Here is a 6,187-nt window from a genome sequence, read left to right as displayed (position 1 = left end):
TTTTGTCTGCTTTGGTGTTGACAGTTCCCAATGAGGCGAAAACAACAACAACAAAAAAGAATTCTGAGAAAACATACTTATTTACAGAAATGCAAATAGGTACAGGCCTGATCTATACTTTGCTCTGGCTTGCTACAAAGCACTGGGAAAGGGTGACAGAAAAAAAGGGGGGATGATGAGTGGCGATAATGATGAAGATTCGTATGCGTACTGTATACACCTTGCAGAATCTCTAAAACCGTGTGTCAAGTCTAGTCGCTAGTATAAGAAGGCTAGAGCGACCGTTATAAATGCGGATGTCTTGTTTGGGTCCTGCAGGCCAGGAGCCCAAAACAAAGTTACCAAACAGTAGTCTGCTATCAATGTGCGCAATTGACGAAACCATCTACATGCAGTTGTCGCGCGTACGCAGGAGGAACGCAAAGCACATGGGCAAGTGTTTCTGGCACCTGACAAGACCAAATATAGCGTCGGGTAAAAATTTAAAAAACAAAAATATTGAGATAACTACGTTTACGTACAGCACATATAATTAATTGTGGCTGATTATAGGTTGTGAACAGACCCCTATCAGGCTTCGAGTCACCGAGCGCAATCTGTAGCAGAGTGAGTACGGTACATCCCAGCACCGTCCGGAAGATACGGGGATCGGGACGGCCTGCAGTGCCCGGGCGAAGTAAACGATAATTGGAGCCGATTAATCCGGCAGCGCAGCCTGATTACATATGCGCTTTCTTTTTTTTTTTTTTGCGCGCGGATTAAGCGCATATCCGCCGGTGACTGCACGGCTTTCGAGAACAGGGAAAACGGAGGGAAACAGTTGCCGCCAAACTGTCTCCCATGCGCTCCTGTTCGCGCCATTCCGCGCGCGGAACGACGGGGGCTTTACGTCGCCTTCTAGGGGTTCCGTTATTGTTTGTTCATCATTATAAAGTGACCATACCATTAGGGAGCCTGCAGCGACGGGGTCGAGCGTGTTCCTTTATTAAAGTGCCTCGAGCTACCGAAGCTGCAAGTTAATCCGGGCTCCACGTTCCAATTCTTTCTTTCTACAGTTCCCTCACGTTGGGAATTGATTTTGGCCGTAGTTTTCTTCAGTATTCTTAACTTACTCTTTTTTTCCCCAGTAAGGCACACGTGGAAACGTCTCAAACGCTCGTTTTTCTCAATACATCGAATAACTTCTTTTGTGGGGGTCAACTCAGGACCAAGCTATAAAGTAAGATGACAAGCGCAGAGCTGCTCCAAGCATTGCTTCATTGCTCAGCTCTTATTAAAATTGACGTTTGCAGAGTGTTCAATTAGATGGTGGAGATAGGGGGTTACCTACTATCTGAACTTTGCGCGTGAACACAAAGCACCGGCGTTGCCGCTTGTGTAGTATACTGTCGAGTGTGGTGTGTTCTAGGTTTGCGCCCTTGAGGCACACGCGGGTTAACGTTTCAGAGGTCATTCTCGAGACATCCGCGGAGCGCTCATCGGACAGGTTTGTAGAGCGCCTTGTCTGCTCACTTTGCCTGCCTATGGCGCGGGCGATTGACAGTCATCAGTCGTTCCGCGCAGCACCAAAGAAATTTTAAACAATTGTTAACCATTAAAGAGCAGCACATATACAGTGGCACATACCCCAGTTGGTCCGGCGGTTGCTTATGAACCTGGTTCCCTCAGCACACCAGCACAATGGGGAGACGGACGGACGTATAGTCAGACGGTGAGTATACGTCCGAAAACACAGCTACGCCCGAATCTTCGAGCGCCGTGCCCATACGCGATGTCACCTACAGATGTTGTATGCGATTCTCAAAACGAAAAAATACCGCAACAGCACTTAATTATGTCTCTTATTTGTAGGTACAATGACAGAACAACAAAATGTCCCTACTTTCCTTAGTTTTCTTTCTTTCAATGACTGCCCTAGGGTTAAGCGCGCTTAACCATGACGGGACGCAACGCCATGAAAGCTTAATGTCACTCGCAGCAGGAACGTTCAAAAAAGATTGTGTCGACTTATAAAGTTAGTTAGCGTAACATGATCTACACTTTTGTCAATTATTACACCTTTTAGAGCCTGCACTTCTTAGCGGCGAGTAGTCGTACAGCAAGCCCAGGTGTCCATGCGCTTTCTGGTGCCATGTGAAAAATTTGGAGGACGCTTAAGCTTCGCCTTTAATAGTGGAATGCCGATAGCATTCAAAAGTCCCTGACTGCTTCTCACGCTTCCCGGCGACTGGAGCGTATGTAAGCGTAATGTTTACCGCGGGAAACGCTGGCCGCGAACGCTATGCACGAAAGCGGGCTTTGTGGTAGAAACGCTGCCTCTTGCGTGGTATCTTATTTTGTTATAGCGCAAGCTTGACAAGGACAACAGAAGGCACATCTGACACACACAGCGCTAGTGTGTCAGATGTGCCTTCTGTTGTCCTTGTCAAGCTTGCGCTATAACAAAATAAGATATGCCGTACCAACAAGCCCCTATTGCTATCCTCTTGCGTGGGCCGCGATGCGACGGAGGCGAGCACCAGCTGGAAGTATTGCGAAACCGGGCGCGCCCTTCCGTGGCCCCCAAAACATCTGCGCGACAGCGCGCGCAAATGGCGGACGCCGCGGCTGGCCTGTGAATGGCAGAAACGCTGGAAAAGGGGTTTCTTTGAGTTTTCGCGTAACAGAATTATGTTTTCTCGTAAACATAGTCAAATTACAATCCGAGAGCTATAATGTCTGTAGGTAGTGTGTAAGTCATAGTTTACCATTTTTTCACCTATTTAGCTTGAGAAATTCAATTAGGTCAGTAAATTTATTGCCTCACATGGAGAGCTTTGGTATGAACTGAAGTGAAGGCGCTAAAACGACGGCGGACGAAGAAGAACACACACACAGCGTGTGTGTGAGTGTGTGTTCCTTCTTCGTCCACCGTCGTTTTAGCGCCTTCACTTCAGATCATGCTTAACCAACACGCCCAACTATACATCCTAATTTGGCATGAAAATCGGGCGCGGGACGCCGGCGTCGGATTTCCTGCGACACAGGCTCCTTACGCTATCGTGTTAAAACGCCAAGCCAGATAGATAACAGACAGCGACGTGGAGTCGTATTTGTGTGCGCGACTGATGTTGCTGTATACTGCGGTGAAGAAAACTTTTTTTTACCCAGCAGTGAAGAAGTAAACTTAGAAGCAGCTCGGGTCCCGATATACACTCCTCTATCGGCACGTGAACACTCGTATCCATATATTATATGTCTGCCGCCAAGAGACTTAGCGCCGAAGACGAACCAGACGCAATTTTCGAGAGCAGTGGGAGACAATTAAAAAAAAATGTCTTTCTCGTTTAAAACAAAAAAAGTAATTTGATAAAGCTTTCTCAGTTAGAAAAGAATACAATGCGCCACCAGAAACCGTATTTAGTGTATTTTTACGCAGGACCGCCTCAGCATACGATTTGCGGTTAAACATAAGCCAAAAGTTACTTTTCTTGCATATTTATTGGCACCTGTGCACAATTCTGCACAATATATCTGCCCTAAAGTATTTTTCTCGTGAACTACAACTTCTGGGTAGATAGCTTGTATAAAATTTGTGCTTCTGTACAAAGACATTTTTCTTTTCGAGAAGAATATCTCAAATGCAGACCAATTTTCTCATTTTGACATCTTTTAAGAAATGAACGAATGGCTAATAATTGACTGTTGCAATTAATACGAGTAAGGCCTGTTTCAGTCTCCTCAGAAAAATGAAGTGGTTACATTTCATTGATGAAACGCAATTTTTGGCACCGCCTTTTATGGTGCATAGCTTTGCGCCTTACAAGAATGCTCGGGTGATGAACGAGCCAGGAAAAGTATTTCATGGTGTGACGTTTCATGTTGTATGGAAACGGCTAAAATAATTAGAAAAAACTCGCATATGCGCGAGCGCCAAGGTTGGCGTAGTCGGCGTGGGATGGGGTCATAACAGAAAGCTACCAAACGGCAATGTCAGGAAACAACTTCATTTGGGTTTTCTGAGCACACTTTCTACTTGTTTCCCAATAGCATCTGCCCTAAAATCAATATTTAAAATTTTTCATAATTAAACTTAACTAATTAGCAAAAATATCATCATCATTAGCCTATTTTACGTCCGCTGCATGACAAAGGCCTCTCCCTGCGATCTCCAATTACCCTTGTCCTGCGCCAACCGATTCCAACTAGTGCGTGCAAATTTATTAATTTCATCATCCCACCTACTTTTCTGCCGTCCTCGACTGCACTTTCCTTCTCTTGACACCAATTTTGTGACCCTAATGGTCCACCGGTTATCTAACCTATGCATTATATGACCTACCCAGCTCCATTTTTTTTCTCTCAATGTCAATTAGAATATCCCCGTTTGCTCGTTGATCCAAACCACTCTCTTTCTGTCTCTTAACGTTATGCCTAGTATTTTTCATTCCATCGCTCTTTGCACAGTCCTTAACTAGTTCTCAAGCTTCCCTGTCAGTCTATAAGTCTCTGCCCCATATGTTAGCACCAGTAGAATGCACTGGTTGTAAACCTTTCTGATAATGATAATGGTAAGCTTCCTGTCAGGATCGTTGATCCAAACCGCTCTCTTTCTGTCTCTTCACGTTATGCCTAGTATTTTTCATTCCATCGCTCTTTGCACAGTCCTTAACTTGTTCTCAAGCTTTCCTGTCAGTCTATAAGTCTCTGCCCCATATGTTAGCACCAGTAGAATGCACTGATTGTAAACCTTTCTGATAATGATAATGGCAAGCTTCCTGTCAGGATATGACAATGTCTGCCATATGCGCTCCAACCCATATTTGCCCTGTAAATTTCCCGTTCATGATCAGGGTCCAGTGTGAGTATTTGACTTAGGTATACTCTTTACAGACTCCAGAGGCTGGCTGGTGATCCTCAACTCTTGTTCCCTTGCCCAGCTATTGATCATTATCTTTGTCTTCTGTGTATTAATATTCAGCCCCACTGTTACACTCTCTCTGTTAAGGTCCTCAATCATTTGTTGTAACTGGTCCCCAGTGTTGCTGAACAGGACAATGTCATCTGCTAATCGAAGGTTGCCGAGATATTCGCCATTGAACCTCACTCCCAAGCCATCCCAGTTTAATAGCTTGAATACTTCTTCCAAGCACGCAGTGAATAGCATTGGAGAGATTGTGTCTCCTTCTCTGATCCATTTCCTTATAGGTATCTTCCTACCTTTCTTGAGGAGAATTAAGGTAACTGTGTAATCTTTGTAGATATCTTCTAAGATATTTACATAAGGGTCCTGTACACCTTGTTTATGTAATGCCTCTATGACTGCTGGTATCTCTACTGAATCAAATGCCTTTTCATAATCTATGAAAGCCATACAGAGAGGCTGATTGTACTCTTTGCATTTCTTAATTACCTGATTGGTGACATGGATGTGATCCATTGTAGAGTATCCCTTCCTTAAACCAGCCTGTTCCTTTGGCTGACTGAAGTCCAGTGTTGCCCTTATTCTATTGGAGATTACCTTGGTGAATATTTTATATAATGCTGGAAGTAAGTTAATGCGCCTATAATTTTTCAATTCTTTAACGTCTCCATTCTTGTCAATTATATAATGATGGCATTCTTCCAGTTCTCTGGGACCCTTGAAGTCGATAGGCAGTTCGTATAAAGGGCCGTTAGTTTTTCAAGCATTATGGCTCCTCCATCTTTGATTAAATCAACTGTTATTCCACATTCTCCTGCTGCTTTTCCCCATTTCGTCTTGTAAGGTCCATCTAACTTCATTGCTAGCTATAGAAGCAGCCTCTGTAACTTGTTCATTACTGCTTCGAATGGAGGTATCGTGTCTGCCCTGGGTACTGTACAGGTCAGTATAGAATATTTCTGCTGCTTTTACTGTATCTTCAAGATTTCTGATGATATTACCCTGTTTATCTTTCAATTGTTACATCTTGGTTTGTCCTATGCCAAGTTTCCTTCTCACTGATTTGATGCTGCGGCCATTTTTTATTGTTTCCCTAGTCTTTTTCACATTATAATTTTGAATCTCCCTTATTCTCTCCTTGTTGATCAGTTTTGAGAGTTCTGCGAATTCTATCTCATCTCTGCAGTTGGACGCTGTCGTTCTTTGTCATTTCTTTATTAGGGCGTTTGTTACCTGGGAGAGCTTACCTACTGGTTGCCTAGGTGCCTCACCTCCCGCTTCAAT

The sequence above is a fragment of the Dermacentor andersoni genome, chromosome 9, assembly GCF_023375885.2.
Source record: "Dermacentor andersoni chromosome 9, qqDerAnde1_hic_scaffold, whole genome shotgun sequence".
NCBI lineage: Eukaryota > Metazoa > Arthropoda > Arachnida > Ixodida > Ixodidae > Dermacentor > Dermacentor andersoni.
This window is presented reverse-complemented; position numbering follows the sequence as displayed.